Source organism: Coenobita brevimanus, chromosome 30 (assembly GCF_032717465.1).
Source record: "Coenobita brevimanus isolate Jiangsu-jjx chromosome 30, ASM3271746v2, whole genome shotgun sequence".
Taxonomy (NCBI): domain Eukaryota; kingdom Metazoa; phylum Arthropoda; class Malacostraca; order Decapoda; family Coenobitidae; genus Coenobita; species Coenobita brevimanus.
The window spans coordinates 15,403,590-15,426,726 of record NC_136983.1 but is presented as its reverse complement, the minus strand read 5'-3'; positions in this window follow the sequence as shown (position 1 = coordinate 15,426,726).

Sequence of the window (23,137 nt, the reverse complement as noted above, 5' to 3'; positions counted from 1 at the left end):
TATATATATATATATATATATATATATATATATATATATATATATATATATATATATATATATATATACAGTATACCGTATATATATATATAAAGAGAGAGAGAGAGAGAGCCTCTGTGGTACAGTGGTAAATTGTGGGTTTTCGTACACTGAAGAACGAGGGTTCGCGCCCCGCCAGGGTAATAAACTTTGGGAGCGTTCTTGAGGCCACGTACTGCGCTGGCGGACACAAGGGGTGCTGTGGTTGAACCAGTGTCACATACTATAAACTATGCTTGCACCCAATTGGCTTGCGCGGGCCGATTACACTTGGTTCACAGACTACACACTCAGCCAAAGCCATTCCAACACTACATTTACACTTACAAGCACTTCTCACCCTACACACAATCTCTACTAGACAGCCTAAGCCACTTGGTAGAGATACATTGGCTGTATCGTCCCCACTTCGGTCGGGATAGGTCGGTCCTGCAGTGGACACACAAACGGCTGATTAGATGAGCAATATATATATATATATATATATATATATATATATATATATATATATATATATATATATATATATATATATATATATATATATATATATATATATATATATATATATATATATATATATATATATATATATATATATATATATATATATATATGGGGTGATGAGAGATGTAAAAACACAAGTAACCGAGAGGGAGATGGCGCTGATAATGAATGGTGATGGATGGAATAACTCTTATGCTGATGATGCAGCACTGCTTGCAAATACTGTACCAGACAGGAACTTGGTACACTAATGCAGAGTTTTGCTGAAGTCTGTGAGCGTTGTGCCTTCAGAGTAAATGTAGAAAAGAAAAAAATGATGGTTATTGAGAGAGAAGGTGACTCCCAATGTGATGTATCAGTGAATAGAGCGAAAGTGGACTTGGTGAAAGAGTTCAAATACCTGCGTACAGTGATAGAAAAGAGAGGAAAACGTGCAAAAGAAGTGGAAAGTACAGTGTCACAAGGAAGAAAAGTAGCTGGTGCAATGAAGTCCTTGATAAAAAAAACAGAGACTTGAGAGTTGCAGCTGCACGTGGCTTACCTGAAGGAGTGTTAGTGCCGAATTTAACATATGGATGTGAAACTATGGTGTGGCATGAAAATGAAAAGAGTGAGAGCAGTGGAGATGGGATTGCTGTGCATTGTATGTGGAGTACAGAGGGTGGATACGATACGAAATAATGTGATTCGTGAAAGATGTGGAGTAAGCAAGTCTGTGGACACCAGAATCGAAGAGAGTGTACTGAGATGGTATGGTCATCTGAAGAAAATGAATAATTGTAGAGTGGTGAAAAAAGGTATATTTGAGCAAATTTGAAGGAGGGAAGGTGCGAAGTAGGCCAAGGAGAAGGTGGAGGGATATGGTGGAGAGGTGTGCAAGTCGGTGAGGCTAGGGGACTGACAAGCGATCGAGCTGGCTGGATGAATATTGTGAGGAGAAGCACATGATCAGGGATTTGGCACCCCTTTTTAACATGACAGCATCTGGACTGTCTCTGTCGGATACGTTTATGTGAAGCTACAGAACGTGGTAAATGTTTTTGGCGTATCAGATAGAGCCAGGATTGGGGGGGGGGGGGCTTGAATGATGAGTGAATAGATGCGTGCCCAATGGAGTGGGCAAATTTGTCTGCACTTTGCTACTCCTCACCCTGCCCTAGGGTGGTAAAGGAGGCCCGGATGATGATGATGAATGATGACGAAGAGAAAGAACAAGATTTACGCGAAGCTAAAAGTATCTTTTCAAACCATTTTTCAGAGTTTTATGGTCACGCCTCGGGATCATTTATGCCTTCTCCTTACAATCACCTGCTGTGTACAAAAGTTGTTAAATTATTCTCCGTCTTGGAAGATCTGCTACTGCTGGCTGGCTGTGACAATTACTTACAGAATGTGTGTATGTGCGTGCGCGCGCGTGCGTGTGTGTGTGTGTGTGTGTGTGTGTGTGTGTGTGTGTGTGTGTGTGTGTGTGTGTGTGTGAATTTAGAGTTTTTTATTTCAATTTAACCAAACATTGTGGAATGTTTGAGAGTCGGGCAAGATGAAGTATATCGATTTTGAAAGTAATAGGTCCAGGAAACCTCAAAACATTTTGATCCGATTAGAGATAAGATAATTGGAGGGAGAGAGGGAGGAAGGGATAAGAAAAGGCATGAAGGTGGAAAACAAGGAGGTTTGTAAAGATGTCGAGTAATATACAACGTGATAATGATAATGGGAGAAAGAGAATTAAGAAAGACCAATAGAAGGAAAGAGAAACGGACAACCTCAAAAGGAAATACACAAATAAAATAAGAAGAGAAGAAAGGAAGGAGTGGTGTAATACTAAAAAAAAAAAAAATGGCTGTAAGCGATAGAAAAAATTTACTGTACCGAGAAAACATTTTTATGGGCTAAATGATGAACATATACTTTTTCCGTGTGTAACGAGCCGAGGAGACAACAACATGATCTCTGACGCACCTTTGACACACTCTATAAACAATCAACTTTCGTCAGATGGGATAGAAGGCAAGAGTTATTAACCCTGCTCATGTAGATGTCGGTCCGTGTTGCATAGCAGGTAGACGTGGGTCTCTCAGACCTAAAAATATAAAAAAATCAGGAAAAATGTTTATGTTTCCTTTATTCCAATACTGAAAATAGAGTAATATATTTAATGATTCCGCAACACAGACATGTAAAAAAATGAACTGTTCTTTTCTTTTCATATTTTTACCAAATTTTTGAAAAGAGAAACTGTAGGGAAAAAAAGTAAATAAATTTTGGCCTTCTGTAAGACAAAAAAAAAAAAAAAAAAATCTGAATGGTTGCTTGAGTGGTCCCAAAGCTTGGTATGGGATGGTGCTTCATGGTGTGATGAGGGACTGCCAGACACTGCATTCATATCTGGAGTCAGGGAGAACAAAATATCTTACACATCTCAGGTAGACGTGGGTCTCACATATCCAACTTATACTCACATAACCTTATATTGTGGAAACGGAGAGAGAGTTTGAAGTAACTCCCTCACTCCTTGCCTGGATACACAAAGTCAGGAGGCTACTGAGAAGAACAGGGCTCACGAGTATTTAGAAGTTAATGAACTAACTAGAAAGTGGGACAGAGGGGGTGGGTCTCTCAGACCCATCTCTACCTGAGCAGGGTTAAGACAATGAGAGGATTTGTGGTGACTCTCAGTTTCTTGATACGCACTCTCAGGTGAATATATTCGTCTGACGTTAGTCTGAACGGAACGTGAGAGTTTTCCCAAACATGAGAATGTTAATGGTGAAAGTATTATCGCCATATAACAAAAATCGTGACACCCTTTCCATGACATCAGATGCGTGAGAACCGTATTATATAATGGCCTAATATTGGAGACAGGCCACATAGTCCAAGGATCGCCTAACCCAAATTAACTTATCCTGACCTATCCTAGCCTATCCTAACTTAGCATAACATATTTTAGACGGAACTAATCTAACTTAATCTTACCTTACCATATCTTATTTTACCCTACCTACGTGTAACCCAGTCAAACTCAGCTTAACTGAGCAGAACCTAACCAAACAGAACAGAACAGAACGTAGCCGAACCTAACAGAACCGAATCTTACCTTTCTTTACCTACAGTAGTATATCCTAACTTAATCTCTACCACTGCGTCAAGCCAGAAAGTACGTCCACTACCTACATCATCATAATCGTCGTCGGTAAATAACTATCACTGTCTCCGTCACCCTAATCCACAGCCGGATGAATGCGTTCCCCATTTTTGTTTCTGTTATGCGGTATAATTTTTTTATCTACTTTTTATAAATCCACTTAATGTCTTTTCTGTTTCTTCCATCCATCTTATTGTCGTACAAGCTTTTATGCACATTTTATTTAGCATATAATATTATGGTCTTTCCATCTTTAATTTCGAGTTGTGACAGTAAATTCACATTCTTTTATGATGCTAGATGCTAGTAATGGAGAAATGGTATACAAAGGATATAGAGCTTAAGCAATGTGTTCTCTCAATGATCTGGGTAAAAAAAAAAAAAAAAAAAGCTCGACGTGGTCGGAAATTAGGACCAAATTAATGAGAAGAACGATACTCAGTTTCTCATCGTCAGTTCCTTATTCCACTTCGTTTCTAAAACTGTGTAAATTGTTTCGTATGTTTCATTCTCACAGAACGTACATGATCGTTCACTCACCACTTCTTCAACCAAGATTCTCTCTTCTGCAAGGTACGTCACCCTTATTAGGTTCTTCTTCTCTGTTTGTCCTTCTTTCCCGTTCCTCTGCGTCTTCAGCACACTTCTCTCCCAAACACCATTAATATAACTCTCTCCAACTTGTCCTTCCACCTATTTCTTGATCTATTTCTTCTTCCACGCACTTCTAACTAGTACATGATATTAATAATTATTACTCTTTCTTTTGACACTCAACTTTGTTCTTGGGATAGCTCTTCTGCAAACCTCCTCATGTTCTTACACCCTTATAGGTTCGCATATTCAGTTTCCTTTACATTACAATAATTATTATATTGTAGATTTTGTTTTTCATGGTATTCTCATATGCTGGTTATAAACAGGAACAGAATTATATGGGTTACAGTATGTTATTTATAGCGATGGCTATAATGGTGGTGGTGGTAGTGGTGATGGTGGTGGCGGTGGTTGTGGTGGTGGTGGTGGTGGTGGTGGTGGTGGTGGTGATGATGATGATGATGATGATGATGATGATGATGATGATGATGATGACTTTTTTTAGCCTGTCCTTACCAGTGTTTCATAACCGTAGTTCCACATTTTAATACTAATAGCTTTGCAACGCTCGAATATGCATTGAGTAGGTCTCTTTTGATCACACACACACACACACACACACACACACACACACACACACACACACACAACCACACACACACACACACACACACACACACACACACACACACACACACACACGCGCACGCACGCGCGCGCGCGCGCGCGCGGGCGAAAATAAAAGAGAAAAGATGCACGTCCAGGTGACACAGAGAAAGCGGTGTGTGTATCAGTACGAATATTTGTATACGTGTAGCAAGAATGGACAGGGATTATTGTCTGTATGTGTTTAGATGAATCTTCGCCAGTTTCTGTGTGTGTGTGTGTGTGTGTGTGTGTGTGTGTGTGTGTGTGTGTGTGTGTGTGTGTGTGTGTGGTTCTCACAGTATTAAGGTGTCTCCTGCCCCTCATCCACTGTGCCAGCCCGTCTGGTGCCAGAAAATATGCCCTTCATCACCCGACTATTGGGAGCGACTTTGAAGAATGGGTAGCTCAAGTGGAGACAATATAAAGCCTCGTGGAAATGAATGGTGGTGGTAACGGTGGGAGGGGGGTGAAGTAGGAAAGGGAAAGGCGTGATAGAGGGAAGGGCGGTGGTGGTGACAGTGGCAGTGGTGATGGTTACACGTGCTGAAGCGATATCAGACAGAAGTGTCTTTTTTAATGTTTTTTCGTAACAAAGGAAGGAGATAGAGAACTGTTGCGAAAATGTTGAAAAATTTTTTTATAATAGGTTTGGTGTCACAAATGGTTGTAGGAAAGAGGAAGATTGGGTGGTTGGAAAGGTGTCGGTCATTACTGTTAGACTTAATTAGAAACGATCCAAAGCCTTGTGCGAAAAAATGTTGGCGTTAACCAGAGCAGAGGGAAACGGAGAGAGAGTGGAGGGGGGGGGGGAGCGCACGGTGATGGTGATGGAGGTAGTGTTAGCTGTGGCACCTGTTGATGTTGCCACAGAGGTTCAGTAGGCTTTATAACACATGTACCATCAGCGTGTTGATTTGCGTATCACGCCTAATAATCGGGGAGAGGACGGTGGTGGTAGCGGTAACAGTGGTGATGTGGCATTTTCTGAGGTGGTTTCACAGACAGAAGTTGTCCTGGTATACTTATGCTTAAATTAGTGCCCAAACTGTGGTAGTCACTTAGACAGTCTTTTTCTATGCTTTTTTTGGGTGTCGGAAGAAGTGTGCATGTTTTTACGTGGCTCAATCGGTAGAGAGGTGGCCTGCAGTCCTAACGGACCCAGGTTCAAATCCACACTGGGGCAGGGGACAGTTTAAGGATTTGAATTTCAATAAATCAGGCTTTACTGACCTACCAGAAGACCCGCCGACATGTCGTGAAAATACCCCCGCTAATACCAATACACCAGTCCTGTATGAGACAGCCCTAGCATGTATTCAATATGGACGGTGGATGTTAGCGCCGAAGTGGTGACATGTAGAGGTGTATGGTACGTAGAAGGACTGCTGGGCCTTGATAGCAGGCTGTGAAGCCTATGCCTAGAGTCGGGCACATAAAAAAAAAAAAAAAGGCTGGTATTGGAAAATGAGAGATGAAGTGAATGTTTTACTTTTGTATTTCGTTGGTGTTAAAAATCTGTGACAGGATTCGGTACTCTGTCGGGAGGATGAATATGTTGAGAAATGTAAGTTTTATCGTGAAGGGTTAATTATCCGTCCCTGCTCCGGAGAGGCTCTGGGACAGGTATTGTTATCACTCGGTTTGGCTGTCTGTTTGTGTGTCTGTGTGTCTGTCTGTTAACAACTTTACGCGAAAACTACCGGTGCGATAATGACTAAAATTACAGGGATGATAGGTTATGACGTTCTGCTCACCTGATTAAATTTTAGGTCAAACTAGGCCAAGTTCTAGGTTATAGGCCAGAAAAATGAAAATTAATATAACGGTTAATAAATCATTTTTTTTTTTTTTGCCATAGCTCCTTTCAAAATCGTCATATCGATATGAAACCAAAACCTAAAAGTGCATCTTTCAAATCTGCATCCTATAAAATGCCTCATTACACCAGAGGGGTCCCTCTTCAGTCAACAGTAGGGGGTCAATGTCAGGTGGATTGGGCCTTAAATTTTGAATGGGCATAAAATCATAAATTTTCACTCAGTTTACTGCAGATTCGATATGTGACATGTTTGACTAGATATCCTGTTGTGTTTATACGTCAGTACTAAAATGACTGCCAGTGACGGGTTTGCTGTGCCTTGGCACCGCTTCTTGTTTAAAATTAAATGATTTTTAAAATCATGATTGTTGCCAGAAATAGATATAGGATACTGGGAAGTTTATAATGATTTGGTGTCAAATGGGGTGGATAAATGTGTTAGTTACTGTATTTTTGTAACGTTGCAGAGGTAACACAATAGGCTACAGGACAGGGCTATTCAAGTACTTCAGTAGGGCCGGATTATGAAACTGATATTGACAGAAGTGCCATTCATTTATTTTAGCTCCATTTTTCCCTCTGTCTGAACACTTCTATATAGAATGAAACGAAAAATTCATACATACCTTGCTTTTACATTTTCTGCTAAGCACATAAAGAAAAAGCACAATGTTTTTTGTTTAATGTTTGGTTATTTGCATTGTTCCGAGTCTATCAAAGGGCCAATGAAAAACTACTCGAGGGCCGAATTTGGCCCGCTGGCCTTCAGTTGAATAGCCCTGCCGTAAAAGGTTTAGATTTTATATCACATCATCTTTAGAGATATATTTTGCTCACTACACCTTTGTTGCATATGTTTGTTGAATGGTACATATGTCTTCAGCACAGCTAGATATTGTTAAAGCTTTGTGCAATGTATTATCGACATTCTGGTAAGGAAGATTTGCTAGATAGCCTCCTTTTCCAACGTGATTATCAGTCAGGGAATGGATAACTTAGACAGACAAAATCAAGTCCTCGTTAAGTGCATGATACCAGTGAGAGTGCTGTAGTGTTAATGGTGGTGTAGTTCGTCTACTCGAACTTGGCAGAAATTTTTTCGCCGCATATTTCTCTTAGCTCAGTACCGGTACCAGAATAATGCGGTAATACGACTCTGCATCCTTTTCACAACAATTCATCGTTACCGTCTTTGTTATTAATGCTGTGTTCCAGGATTAATGATTTGTGACAGTTTATCACGAAAGATGGAGAAATGCCAATATTAGACCAAGTTATTAAGAACAAAGTACAGTAGTTTGCCTATGATGAAGATAGTTGTGGCAGCGTTAGTGACGTTAGTAAAAGTGAAAACGGTGACCGCCAGAAGTCAAACATTAAATCCTCGAGTGCAATGAAGGTACAGAGAGCCAAAGAAATGATGTTAACATTGAACGAATTTTTAAAAATCAGTTTAAAGAAAAGGTGGCTGAGTAGATTAGGTATTCGTTCTAAGACGAGTAGTGCAAAAGTATCTACAGAAGGGAAATATATGCTGGCTTCTCTGCTGTGGAATAAGCGTATGTTAGAGTGAGCAGACAGGGAATGAGGAAAGTATTAAAAATATATATATGAGTAATTATGGAGTAAAGGGGAGGTTGTTACATGGTGTGAAGTGTGTGTATTAGGGCGTTAGGGTTGCAGTGGGTGTGGGTAACGAATTAAGTATGATCTTTCATCTGAGTACTGGACTGAAGCAGCGGTGTGTCATTTTTCCGTGGCTGTCTAGTTTGTATATGGATGGAGTAATTAGGTATAATAAGAGGTAATCGATAGGGCGGTGGATATTGGTGTTTAGTGACAGAGGGTAGAGTGTAAAACTTCCTTTACTGCTGTTTGCTGACGATTCTGTACTGTAAAGTGAAGATGATTATAGGCTGCAAGGCTTGCAGAATGACTTTGGGTGTGTATGTAGGTACGAAATTTAATTGTAAATATAGAAAAATAGTTATGGTCTTTGAGAGAAATGATGTCAAAGCATGCACATCGAGACTGGATGGTGAGCAAAAGGAGAATGTGAGTCGATTCAGGTACTTAGGTAGGGTGATAAATAAGGATGGAAGTGTAGAGGATAAAGTGCTTGAGTGGGTAGGTTACAGCAGGGTATAAAGGTTACCGACTCACTGAAGTAGTGATAAGGAATAGGGAAGTGAGCAAGGAAGTAAAAAATTCGCTGCTTGACAGTATCGTGATCCTCACTCTAACATACCAAGTGAAGCTTGGACGATGAGAGAGTTGACTGAGATGGTTTGGCCATCTGGAGAGGATGGAAAATTAGTGATTGACTAGAGGAGTGTGTATGAGTGACGTGGGGAGGGGGAAGAGGTGGAGGAGAGACCAAGGATGAGATGGAGGGATAGGACGTAGACATATTATGAGAGTTGGAAGGAGGAAAACTCCTCACCCAAATCTCCATGCACCCTTACCTGGGTGCAAGTACTGGCCATAACCACCCTAGCCAGCCTTTCTCACTGACGACTTCACCACCTCTCTAGAAACTCTGTCAAAGGCCTTTTGTTGATTTGGAGAAGACCTTTCACAGAGTCCCTAGAGAGGTAGTGAAATGGGCAATGAGAAAGCTTGGGATAGAAGGAGTGGCTGGTTACGGTGGTTATGACCGTGTGTGGGTGCTCGCATAGAATGGAGATTTGAGTAAGGATATCTATGAATGCTGGTGTGCTCAGGAGTCAGTCGTGAGCCCATTGTTGTTTTTAATGGTACTTGAATCCCTCTAACGTGACTTCAGAAATGAACTCCCGTGGGAGATGTATGCTGATGATTTGGTGATGATTGCAGAGAATGAAAAGGAGGCAGAGGAAAGATTTAGGAAATGGGGAGATGGTATGGGGCACAAGGGCTTAGGTGTAAATGCAAATAAAACAAAAGTGATAGTATCTAGGGCTGGGAGCAGTACTGTCAAAGAAGAGAGGGTGTGGCCATGCATGCCACACAGGCTTGGGAAGTAATTCCATTTTGTGAAGTGTTCGTGATAAGTGGGTGAATAAGACATGTAGTGGAATTAGAGGTAGACTGCAAGATAGCGCTGATTTATTGTGTGTGGTGTATCGGGAACAGCATGTGGAGTTTGCCAGGCGTGAAAGGATTGAACTTGTTGATGTGTCTCTTGGGTGTGTGGAAGAATTTTGTTGTCTGGGAGTTATGTTATGTGCAGGGACGGATAACCTGGTATAGACAAACTAGGCAACTGTTTACCAGGCCACGGCCTGTCACAGGCCATCCAGACTTCCAGAGTGGAATAAACATACTCTCTGGGAGTCCAAATAGGGGCCATCACCCATCAGGCCATCAAAAACTGCCATTATAGGTTATGCCAAAATTTCACTGAAAATAATGGAAAAAAGAGATCTATATGTTGCAGGCCAACTGTCTGCGTTGCCTACCAGGCCACAGCAAGGTTAATCCGGCCCTGGTTATGTGCTAGCTCTGTGGCTAGAGTGAGGAGTAGTTGGAAGAAGTTTAGGGAGCTGTTGCCTCTCTTGACAATGAGTCGGCTCTCCCTCCGTGCTAAGGGATCTTTGTATGCAGGATGTGTTAGGAGTGTAATGCTGGGTAGTAAAGGAAGCGGATATTCACAGGCTCAAACGTACAGAAATGGCAATGATTAGGTGGATGTGCAGTGCGTCACTGCGTGGGGGGGCTAGGTTTATGATGGTAAAATTGAGAAGTAAAATGGGACTGGATTGTATTGGTGCTGTGATGAGGAGAGGTAGATTGAGATGGTTTGGGCATGTGAAGAGGATGAGGGATGATAACTGGGTGCAGAAAGTGAGAAGTGTTAATGCTGGGGATAGGGTAGCGAGAGGTAGACCGAATAAGACCTGGGACAAGGTCACTGAGTGTGACGTCAGAGATAAGGGACTAAATAGGGAAACTGCAAGAGAGTGAGCAGCATGGAGACCCACCAGTAGGTGACCAAAGCCGACGCATGCAAGCACGTTGGAGTCTTCAAAAATGAAACAAAATGAGGGAGGGCAGTCAAATGGGGAAGGACAGTGTGACTGGGAGGCAAATTGTTTGTGGCCATGCCTTGTGGAATTAAGGTATCTGTTAACAGATAGCTATATAAATAGATTATTTGACATAAAATTTATCTGTTGTCATAAGAGAGTGAAATGTAAAATTAAATGAATTGCTTAGACATAGGTTCACACACACACACCCACACCCACACACACACACACACACACACACACACACACACACACACACACATGTGGTATTGGTGACAGTCAACTGCTGGAAAATGTTATCCACTCCAATGGGTCTCAGGCCGACACCAAAATGTTTAAAGCCTTTATCACACAGGGACTCGTGGACATCGAAATTTGCTGCCATGCGAGGGTCGTGGACAGCCAAGCGTGGAATGCCGCCCGACCCATTCGTGGACGTCTGCGTTCAACCGTGGCTGTCCAAAACTCGACAGCCTCTTTCTTTATAACAGATTTTATCCCTAGTTGTGGCCAAACAGTGTGTCGTCGGCTATATTGAACTCAGCAGTCATGACAGAAATTATATTTAGAACTGTTGTGATTATTTTACATTTAGTAAACTTTGTATAATTTTTCCTTATTCAACTCATGTTTTTGTTTGAGAAAATGGTAATCTGCAAGAAGACAGGACCACCTTATTTGGCAGTTTTTTTATGTTATTTGTTTTCCTTATCTTAGCTCTTCATGAACTCTACGCAGTTGTTAATTGCACCCTAAAGTTTCATTTTTTTTTTTTAATGAGGTGGAAAAAAGAGAGAGAGAGAGAGAGAGAGAGAGAGAGAGAGAGAGAAGAAACTTTTGTGTACTGACGTATGAAATCTCGTACGAGAAGACAGATGGACGCCATCTAAGAATGCCATTTTTAAACGAACTTTCCCTTAGCCGTGCCGATTTAACCAAACGTAACGAAAATATTCTTAACTAACCTTTCCTAACCAAACCAATTCTATGCTAACCTTACCAGACATACTAATTTAATATAGCCTAACCTCTCCCTTATTTAATCATATATATTTTTCTACTTATTTACTCATATATCCTATTCATACTCCAAAGTGCATTTCTGTACACCTTTACGAAGTCATTGAATTAGCTCAAATGTTGTTTTATTATAAGATGTGTCTCTTTCAACTGTGCAAGTGAGGGATTTCCTAGTTCTATGGCGCTACAGAGATCCAGTTTTTAAGAAGAATAACCTGAAGAGGTAGCAATTTGGGGTCATTTCAGCTTTCATCGCTGAGCATTTTACTACCCATTACAAAAGTCATTAGCTGGTTCACGTCCATTGTCCTTGTTGAGAAACACATTATCTTCCAAGGGCTTGGGTCATGTGATCTCCAAGCCACATTGGATGAACTTGATAAAGAAGAGGAAGGCTGCCGTAGATGCACACCATGTGATAGGGAATGGATGTCCAAACTCAGTTTCGAATTCCATTTTGTTCTGCTCATAACATCCATGGGTCCCCGTGTAATAGTGGCTTAATGCTGCAGATTACAACGTCATTAAGCAAATGGGTAGCCTGTGTTTCCATGCCACAGGGCCATCTTATTCTCCCGTCACTCTTGGTCATGGGTCTGGGCCTGGGCAGAAAGGAGGAATGGAGGAAGAAAGGAATGGAGAAGAAGAAGGAAATGGAGGAGAGGACACATCTGCTACACACAGGGAGTGTCCCAGGCTACTGAAGGAGGCATACAAAACCCAACAAGTGTAAGCACTTTAAGGAGACTAGAATATAAGCACAGGAAGCATGGGAAGCTGCAGAGAAGACCCAGAGACGGTGGGAGACAGAGAAGGTAGCTAAAGAAGGAAGAAGTAAAGACTGATAAAAAGAGGAGACAGAAAGCAGGCTAGGGTACTTGATGGAGGCGAGATTCTTGTTTTATTCTCCATGAAGTACCATAGATCCTTTGTGGCGCCTTTTTTTTTTTGGGGGGGGTCCAAAGCCCCTGGTCATTAAGGCTGTACATATATATATGTATATACATATAAACATATATACATATATTTGTGGCACCTGGAGTGAAAGAAAGGTTATGAGAGTATTACTGAGAACATCATTAATTTTAGTAAGAGGCAATGAGAGATAGTATCAGTAAGAACATCATTAACTTCTAGTGAGAGATCACTAATAAGTGCATTACTGAATTAATTTTTGTATGAGGTCACGATTGAGAGTACCAGTGAGTGTACCGATATCATTACTCTTAACTGTAAGTGACTCAAGGATGGGGAAAGACAGCTCAAATACGGGGCAAGACAGTGCCCCAGGAAGTGTTTACTGTATAGGGACAGTCATAAGGGTGATCAGATCAGAAGACAGGTGGCTGTTCAGAAAGGACAGCTGAGAGTATCCGAGAAACTCAGCATTTCTGCCGCGGGAGTCAAAACAGTCACGACCATGTGCGACAACATGGTGACAGTGGGCAGAAGTCGGTGAAGATCAGGGATTCTTGTCGGTATATAAGGCAAGGAAACTTTAATTGCCCTATGCGTCAATTAAACACCTGTGAATTTCTGCTCAGTATTAAGCAGTGCTGTAATACAGTCGTGTTTGTCTCTGGTCATGAAGATAATAAATAGTGATTATTCTTGTAGTAAGCAAGAATTCAAGTAAACATACTGTTACGTCCCAGTCCCCACACTGCCACAGGCTCCAACAGCAGTAGTACAGTACAGGAAGGACGTTGCCCAGTGAGTTGTTCTTCTTATGGTCAGCCTTTAGGTGTGCAGTACACAAGATCAGCTGAGGCGAAAATAAACACTGGCTCCTTAATGTTCACTGTCTTTATTTTCCAAATAATTCCACTTAATTCTTTCCAACTTCACTGTTCTCACAAGCACTTGTGCTATATACACTTTACTAACTGCTATTACACTTAATGCTTAACAACACTTCAAAGTTATTACACTTAATGCTTGACACTTCACTGTTTTCTCAACTTCCAATAATATACAAACTTCAAAAACCCGTCACTGTTTGCCACTGTTTTCACAAGTACCAAAAATATACAATCATCACAGACAGTAATTACACTTAATGCTTGCAAAACAACTTTCCACAAACTTCACTAACAGCACTGCACCAAAACCGACTTTACTTCGCTCACACTGAACTGAAACCCGGCTCAACATGTAATAGTCTCACACCATCTTATATAAGCTTTCATTACTCTCGAAACTTCTACATTTTACGAGAACAATAGTTGCCAACTCGGATATCAAAACATGTTAACGGTTGTCTCACATTACATAACACTCTAAATCATTTACCATACGAACTTAAACTGCATGATTTAACAAGCAATCATTTAAATAAAACATTGAGAAAAATGCACATTAAATTAATGCATAACTTACGAAATTACTAAGCTCACAAACAGCAGGCTAACTGGCAACTCTGACTCGTACAGAACTTACGGTACCAGAAACGTCTCGAAGGTACGACACTACCTAACTGACAAATCTCCCTTCATAACAATACAATACTCAAAACTGAGTCGTTATGTTGCATCCAATATGTTTGTTACCTAGGTGTAAATGAGTTAAATCTCCATTGATTGGCTTGATTCCATTGGTGTTTAAAATAATGTATGGTAACTGTCTTTGGTGTTCTTAAAATAATGAACGGTAACCGTCTTGTACAAAGTTATTAACAGTAGAGTGGAACATGTACCTTTGTTTTTGGGACATCAGTGGTGTCGAACAGTTTTTCCTTTTAGTCATGTGGGGAACTGGGACAGAAAGGGATTCACAGTGTCACATTGCTCTAATTTTAATGTTAGAAATTCACGTTAGACTTGTCCCCACACTGCCTGCTGCTATTTGTCTTATGCCACAAACCCCTGTTAATGGCAAGCAGATATGGTGCTCATTAAAGATGAGTGCGAAACATGTAAATAGTTAATGAGGAAGTGTAGGGCACGACACACACACACACACACACACACACACACACACACACACACACACACACACATACATGTTTATATATATATATATATATATATATATATATATATATATATATATATATATATATATATATATATATATATATATATATATATATATATATATATATAAACTCATCAGTGTTTGAGTGTCCATTGCAGGACCGGCCTATCCCGACCGAAGTGGGGATGAAACAGCCAATGTATCCCTACTAAGTGTCTTAGGCTGTCAAGTAGGGCACGACACACACACACTCACACACATGTTTATATATATATATATATATATATATATATATATATATATATATATATATATATATATATATATATATATACAGTATATGAGCCTCTATGTTACAGTGGTAAAGTGTGCGTCGTACACTGAAGACCGAGGGTTCGCGCCCCGCCAGGGTAATAAACTTTGGGAGCGTTCTTCAGGCCACGTACTGCATTGGCAGACATAAGAGGTGCTGTGGTTGAACCAGTGTTGCATACTTACATGTAGAGTGAGAGAGAGATGGGTGAGGGCACAGGATAATGGTCTAAGATGTAAGACGATAGTGAAAAAATATAACTGGAGGAGGGAAGGAGAATGAAAGGGTAATGAAGAATAAGGAAGTGAAGGGGAAGAAGGGGAGAATTGAGGCTACAAAACAAATAAGAATTTATGCAAAGAATAAAGTGGGGAGAAGAGGAGGCAGGATGATCCATGGAGAGGAAGAAGGAAAAAGTTATATCTCTCAGTCCTATGTCGCATTATGTATTCAGTTCTTGATACTTCTAGATTTTTCTCTTCAGTCTAGAAGTTTTTGAAACAAGCGTGGTCAGGAACAGTCTTAGGTAGAATTCTGTCCTATCAGCGTAGGAGGCTATCTAGCGCGTTTTGCATCTTAATATTTTATTTGTTAGTGTATCATCTTAATATCGATGTAGTCAGCAGTGGCAACATACAGGATAATATTACTGTACTCACTGAACACATCAATTAATAAGTAGGTTCTAGGAATCCTCTTTAGCTTTCGAGAATCACAAATGTGAAGGGCCCCCCGCACTTGCTTCTGTGGAAGTCTCTCTTCGCTGCTATAGTTTATTTCAGTTGTACCTATGGGAAAAAAAGTCTACGGAGATCCTATGCCGGGTGCGTTGACCGGCGTTTTTTGGTCAAAATGTGATCGCTCATTAAATATAGCAAAAGTTTTTCAATCGTGATGAGACCAAGTTCTTTTGCATCAGAGATTTTTTTGCAACTTTTGTGACAATTTTGGTGCAATTTGAATGTGTAGTTTCGGCTGCCCAAAACACACACACACACACACACACACACGGCTAGTGCTATTATATTAGATACTCAGAATCCTTTCACCCCGGTAACGCTTTTTTTCCCCCCCCCCTATTCTAAGGATTATAAGACGATATTTTTCAGCATAAGCTGTATCTAACCTTTTCATTTCAGTACCTTCCTAAATGTAATAAAATTCCATGTAGATAGCAAGCATATAACCTACATGAACACACACACACACACACTATATATATATATATATATATATATATATATATATGAGTCGCTAAGAGTAGTCACAAACGCCTTAGGTATGCACTAGGAGTTAAAAAAAAAAAAAAATCTTAGCGATTCTCGATAAATTTTGAACGTCAAAAATATCAGGAGTGCGCGAGGAGTCCCGAGACAGTGCCAAAAGTCCGTAGGACTATAGAGGAATTGTCATCAGTAGGGTTCAGTGTCAAGAGTAGTAACCCGCAATGATTCTTCGTCCGACTCCTGAATATGTGAAAGCCCCTTGAGTTCGTCTAGCTATATCATTACATCACCCAGTCCTAAGTCTACTAACCAAGTCGGTTCACTTTCCCTCAGTGTGCAGGAAGGCGTGGCTTGTGTGTGACGTCAGGCGGATTAAGTAACAGAAAATGTATAAAAGGGCAGACTCAAATTAAACATTTATAATAATGGAAAACGAAGAAGAGGAAGAAGTGTGGACTCGTTTAACCATATAACATTGCAGTAGGTTCCCTCACACCCCTAGCCTTCCCTCACACATTTCAGTCCCTTCTCTCACCTGGGACTGAAAATGTGTCATGATCTGGAGAGTGCAGCATACATCCACTCACCACCACGGTCAGGTGTCAACTGAACTTGGGTTTCGTGCAAGCTGACGTCACTCCGATGCTCCGCCCCCTGCGCCAACTTGGACCCGTTTTAAATGGAAGTGATCCGACTTGGTATTTGTAGACTTAGACCCAGCCCTTCTCAGTTACCAGCTGCAATCCGGCTTGGGTGAAATCATAGATGACACGAGCCCCGCTTGTAGAATATGCTCACAGACCATAACATACGAGAACACAATGTTGCACTGCACAGTACATACCACACTAAGACTTATGTTATGGTGCTACTTTACAGAAGCAGTTGACTACATGCAATCGACGAATATGCTCGGCTAGACGGACCGGTGTTAAGCAACAACAACAACAACATTGTCCCTTCATTAGTTCCCTTTACACAGCAAAATGCCCACCAATAACCAACGTGTTACTTCCATTTACACAATACTATTATCACCCTTAATGTTTCACGTTCATTACACCTGATGAATTACGTCCTCTTCATTAGCTTCTGCCTCATAAACAGCTTTCTTACAAACAATTATCCCTCACCTTTACTGCGTTAATCCTTTTCTAATGATCTGAACTTCTTTCATAATTTTTCTCATTAAATAATCTCCATCGTGTTCACCACTTCATCTCTTAAGTTTTGCCATCATTGATTCTCTATATTTTCTTATTACCCCCTTCCCTACTAAAACGGATTTACAATACCTTGATTTAGGTTTGTCCGTCCGCCCGTCCGTCTGTCTGTCTCTGAAACACACTTTGTTCACGTGAGATAACTTTCCTAATATTGTATGACTAGTTTTGGTAGGCTCCACATCAGTAATATGCAGGTAATTTCTTTGGGCATATCCTTTTGTGTATTTAATCCTGAATGTATGACAGTCAGGCCATTATGGTTAAAACAAAACAAACACCCACCACCATCATAATTACCACCACCACCACCACCACCATCATCACAACTACCATCACTTACAACAGCAGCAGCAGCAACAGCAAAACTACAAACCTTTTTCTGCTGAAAAATCGATTGTTCGTAGCATTGACGAAGTCAAGAGTAATTGAACCGTAGGTGTGCAACAGTCCCCTCCCTCCATCTCTCTCTCTCTCTCTCTCTCTCTCTCTCTCTCTCTCTCTCTCTCCCTCCGTGTGCAGAAACATGAAATTCCACGAAAATACCCCTCCGAATTTTCCGCGTAGTATAATACAGTATATGGAAGATTATTGAAGAAAAGTCGGAAATTTTAAGGTATGTAAGAGTTATACAATATAATTTATACGTCACCCTTAACTACGAATATATATTAATCATTTGAGGAAGTTTTCGAAAGTAAGCCTTAACAGTAAAGAGAAGAATCCGACGATAGCAATCACCCAAGTGTGCAGAATTTATTATTAATGTGTCAGATTTCCCTCAGTAATATCACATGTGAATACCTCGGGGGGGATTAATTTTGGACGTCACTAGTCACAACTGATTTGCTTCGGGTGAAAAAAATTGTTGAATGATATATTTCCCAATAAAGCAGACAATTTGCATGAAATAAAACTCGGTAGTAGTTGCAACACCATGCTGATGTGAATGTGAAACAGTTGGGGTGCAGGCTGATGTTATCCTCTTCTTCCACTCCACCATTCCCTTTTTTGAGGGACTGAAAGGGAGCTGAGGGACGTTTGTATATCCTGGCAGCAGAACCGACTGGATATATCAGTGCCACCAACAGAAGGAATCTTTTTCCAGCACCTTTACTAAAATGGTAGAAAGAATCTAAGTGATGTGACTTACACGTCATCCCTTTCCATGTATTTCCCATCTAATTTTCTACGCTTCCTTCATTTCCCAGCCTTTGGTGCATCTCTTTTGCTCCACTATTACCCTTCACTACAAACTTATCTTTTATATTTTATACATGTTATCTCTGGTAAGTTTCAGCACAAGATATTTTTCGAACTGAAGGGATTAGGTTAACTTTCAATGACCCCGTCACTGCTGGAGTATTCTCTCAAAACCGGAAAAAAAATGTAGGGTAGCTGCAATGATAAGGAAACTTCATAAATTCGTCATCGGATTTAAATGGTTCATCATCCTTTACCTTTATTGTTTCTTCGTTTCTCATCATCATCATTGTCGTCGTCGTCTTCCCAATCATCATCGTCATCGTCAGCAATTTTCATCGATTATTATCTCTCTTGTTTCCAGATTTTTTTTGCTCCATAATTTATCACTTTTATTTTTTGCCCCAGTTGTTAGCGTAAGTTATCCCCCGCCCTTATTCGTTCTTCGTTTATTCTTTGTCTTATTCATATTCGTCTTCTTCTTCTTCTTCTTCTTTTATTATTATTATTATTATTATTATTATTATTATAATTATTATTATTTGTGGTTGGTGGGGACGCTCACCATCCACTCACTCGATATAGTGCTGCTCTCGGGTGTCTGCCCTTTCTTCTCCATCGTTCTTTCCTTCCATTCTCTTCTGTCTTTCTTTCCTTCATTCTTTCCTTGTCCTTCTGCCTACGGGTGACTTTACACTCCCTCTTCTCTCTTTCCTTCATTCTTTCCACTTCCTTCTGCCTGTGGGTGACTCTACTGTACACTGAGTGACAAGCTAAATGGTTTCCTGTGCACCAGGAAACCATTTACTACGCTGGGTGGTAACCATATAACCAAATTTTGGCACCTGGTGGTTTAGTGGGTAATTATTGCGCTCCAATCGGAGTGAGCTGGTGAAGGTTTATATCCAAGGGATGGTTGGGGTTGATTGCTCATGTAATGCCACTCAGGGATGAGTGAGGCTGGTCACTCTCATCTTATATGTCGGGACCAACTGCCTAGCCCCGGGCTCCTACGCTCCTCATGGGGCAATGTAGGATTGGATGATGGATGGATGAATGGATTATTATTATTATTATTATTATTATTATTATTATTATTATTATTATTATTATTATTATTATTTGGCAGCAGGTGGGAGGGGGGGCGCTCACACCATCCGCTGCTCTCAGGCGCCTGCCCTCTCCTCCCTTACTCCCTTTTTTCCTTCCTTCCTTTTCTTTCTTTCTTTCGTTCTTTCCTCTTCCTTCTGTCTACGAGTGACACTACACGGAGCAACAGGCCAAATGTTTTCCTGTACACCAGGAAACTATTTACTACGCTGGGTGGTAACCATATAACCAAATTATGGTGCCTGGTGGTTTAGTGGGTAATTACTGCGCTCCAGTCGGATTGAGCCGTTGCAGGTTTATATCCAAGGGATGGTTGGGGTGTATTGCTCATGTAATGCCACTCATGGAAGAGTGAGGCTGGTCACTCTCATCTTAAATGTCATGACCAACTTACCTAGCCCCGGGCTCCTACTCTCCTCATGGGGCAACAATGGATTAGATGAGGATTGAATGAAGTGTTATTATTATTCTGTGATCCTACCTTCGTCCTTTAATCGCTTTCTTTGATGACGTCTCGTGTATTATATTCCTTCTGTCCCAGACGATATTATTTAACTCGAGACACCTTTTCAGTAAGGAGTGGAGACATCACTCATTAACGACTTCATTGCTAAGATGCTTTCATTGCCTCTTCACTCCGATGGCGTATTCAATACATTATTCGCACTACCTCTGGACGATTTTCTTCAGCGTATGAAACATTTATCAGAATAGAGGAACTAGATAACGCTGTCGTTACTTCCTTCACAACCAACGGGTCGTCCTAACTTGATGAATACTGTTTGGTGCCAGCAGGGCTAGTCTGTTCCCTCCACTTTAACTTTGTCTAAAATTATCATCTCTGTTTTGATTATTGAGCTATAGCAAGAGGTTAACAATAGAATACGGCGCTAGTCACAAAGTTGCTCTATGAAAAGGATGTAGAGCCCTAGTATTGTCTTATTTTACCACGGAATTGCAGGAAACAGGCTGCAAAATTACGTAAATTTCTGCCAAGTAAACGTGGAGGAACTAAAGCTACCTAAACACATCATTACAATGCAGATGTTTAACTACTATTCGTCATCATTATTTTCTTCATTAAACCATTAAGTACGATTACCTGGCACCCGGAAAACGTATTCATTTAATACATGCTGCTACAAAATAGTTTTAGCCAGCTTAAGAAAGACCTAAAGAGTTGAAAGGACTTTGGGCACCAGTTCGAGAAGTCAGTCCCAGTCTGAATAATATTGTCAGGGGACGATCAGTACTGTATAACAAAAAAAAAAAAAAAAAAAAAAAACACCTCGGGATCAAAAGATTAAGGTAAGTAAACCATTTGGTGGGAGCAGGAATATAACTTAAGTCATCAGACTCAACTGGTTAACAAATGACACCATTTAACTACTATTATCATCAGTTATCTCTCGCTTACGTTTGTTCATTTTCACTTCTTTCATGCTAAGTACTCATGCCAGTCACTAGATTTTTCTCTACAGTAATTACTGTTTCTTAGCCCCATCCAGAAGTTTTTTTCTTTATCGTCTTCATTGTCTTTCCCAAGTCTTTTCACGTCACTGTATTCGTCTTTATTCCATTCCCTGTCCGCCTTCCGCTTCCTCTCACCCCTTCTTCTCTTCCTCTCGGTCCCCCTCCGACTCCCCCTCTCTTTCCTACTGTTCCTTCTGCTTCCGGACCCCTCCCACTCCCTCACTCCTTCCCCTGCTCCCTCTTGCCTTCCAACTCTCCCTCTTGCTCCTTCTCCTTCTCTCACTCCGCCTTCTGCACCAATTTGCTATCTTACCCTTTCTCTGCCATGCACTCTCCCTATCTCCTTCCTCTGCCATCCACTGTTCCTCTCTCTCTCTCTCTCTCTCTCTCTCTTTCTGTACCGTATATATCATCATCCGGACCTCCTTTCCCATCCTAGGGCAGGGTGAGGAGTAGCAACGTTCAGACAACCTAAGTTTGCCCAGTTCAGTGGGCCACGCTCCCATTCACTCATCATTCAGTCCCACGGAATCCTGGCTCCATCACATAGGCCAAAAAAAAAAGTCACCGCGTTCAGAAGCTTCACATATACCTACCTGATAGGGTCAATCCGACAGCTGTCACGTTAAAAAGGGGTACCAAATCCCTGGTTATGCGCTTCTCTGCACAAAATTCATCCAGCCAGCTCGGTCTCTTGTCAGTTTTTAGTTTCACCAACTTCCATACCTCTCTTCCTCACACACTCATTCACCATATTCCTCCACCTTCTTCTTAGCCTACCTAGCCTCCTCCCTCCTTCAAATTCGTTCAGATATACCCTTTTCACCACTCTGTTGTCATCCATTCTCTCTACATGACCAAACCATCTCGGTACACTCTCTTCGATTATGGTGTCCACAGACTTCGTCACCTCGCATATTTCACGAATCACATTATTCCATGTCATATCCACTCTCTGTACTCCACATGCATTTCCCGGCAGTCTCATCTCCATTGCTCTTGCTCTTGACATTTAATTTTCATACCATACCATTGTCTTACATCCACATTTTAAAGTTGGCACTAACACTCCTTCATGTAAGTCTCGAGCAGCTGCAACACTCAAGCCTCTGTTTCTTATCAAGCCCTTCATAGCACCAGCTACATTCCTTTCTTGTGTCACTCTACTTTCCAGTTCTTTTGTACATTTTCCTCTATTTTCTATCACTATACCCAGGTATTTGAACTCTTTCACCAATTCCAGTCTCTCTCCATTTACTGTAACATCACACTGGGAGCCACCTCTTTCAATAACCACCACTTTACTCTTTTCTACATTTACTCTCAAGGCACGACGCTCACAGACATCGGCAAACTCTGCACTAGTCTACCAAGCTATTGTCCGGTATTTGCAAGTAGCACTGCATCATCAACATACAACAAATTTGCGATATTCCATCCTTCACCATTCATTACCAACCCCATCCCTCTCTCCATTACTCGTGTTTTTACATCTATCACCTCATCCATATATATATTGAACAACCATGGGGACATCGCACAACTTTGTCGCAGACCCACATTGATTGTGAACCAATAACTTAGATGCGCATTTACCCTTACGCATGCCACACTACCATCATAAAAACTCATGTTGGCACCTAGCAGCTTACCATCTACATCGTACATGCGGAAAAACTTCCACAATCCTTCTCGGTCTACTTTGCCGTATCTCTTTTTCCAGATCCATAAATGCTATAAATACCTTATACTCCTTCTCACACGCCTTCTCCACTATCGGTCTCACTGAAAATATTTGACCCACACATCCACTGCCACTCCTAAA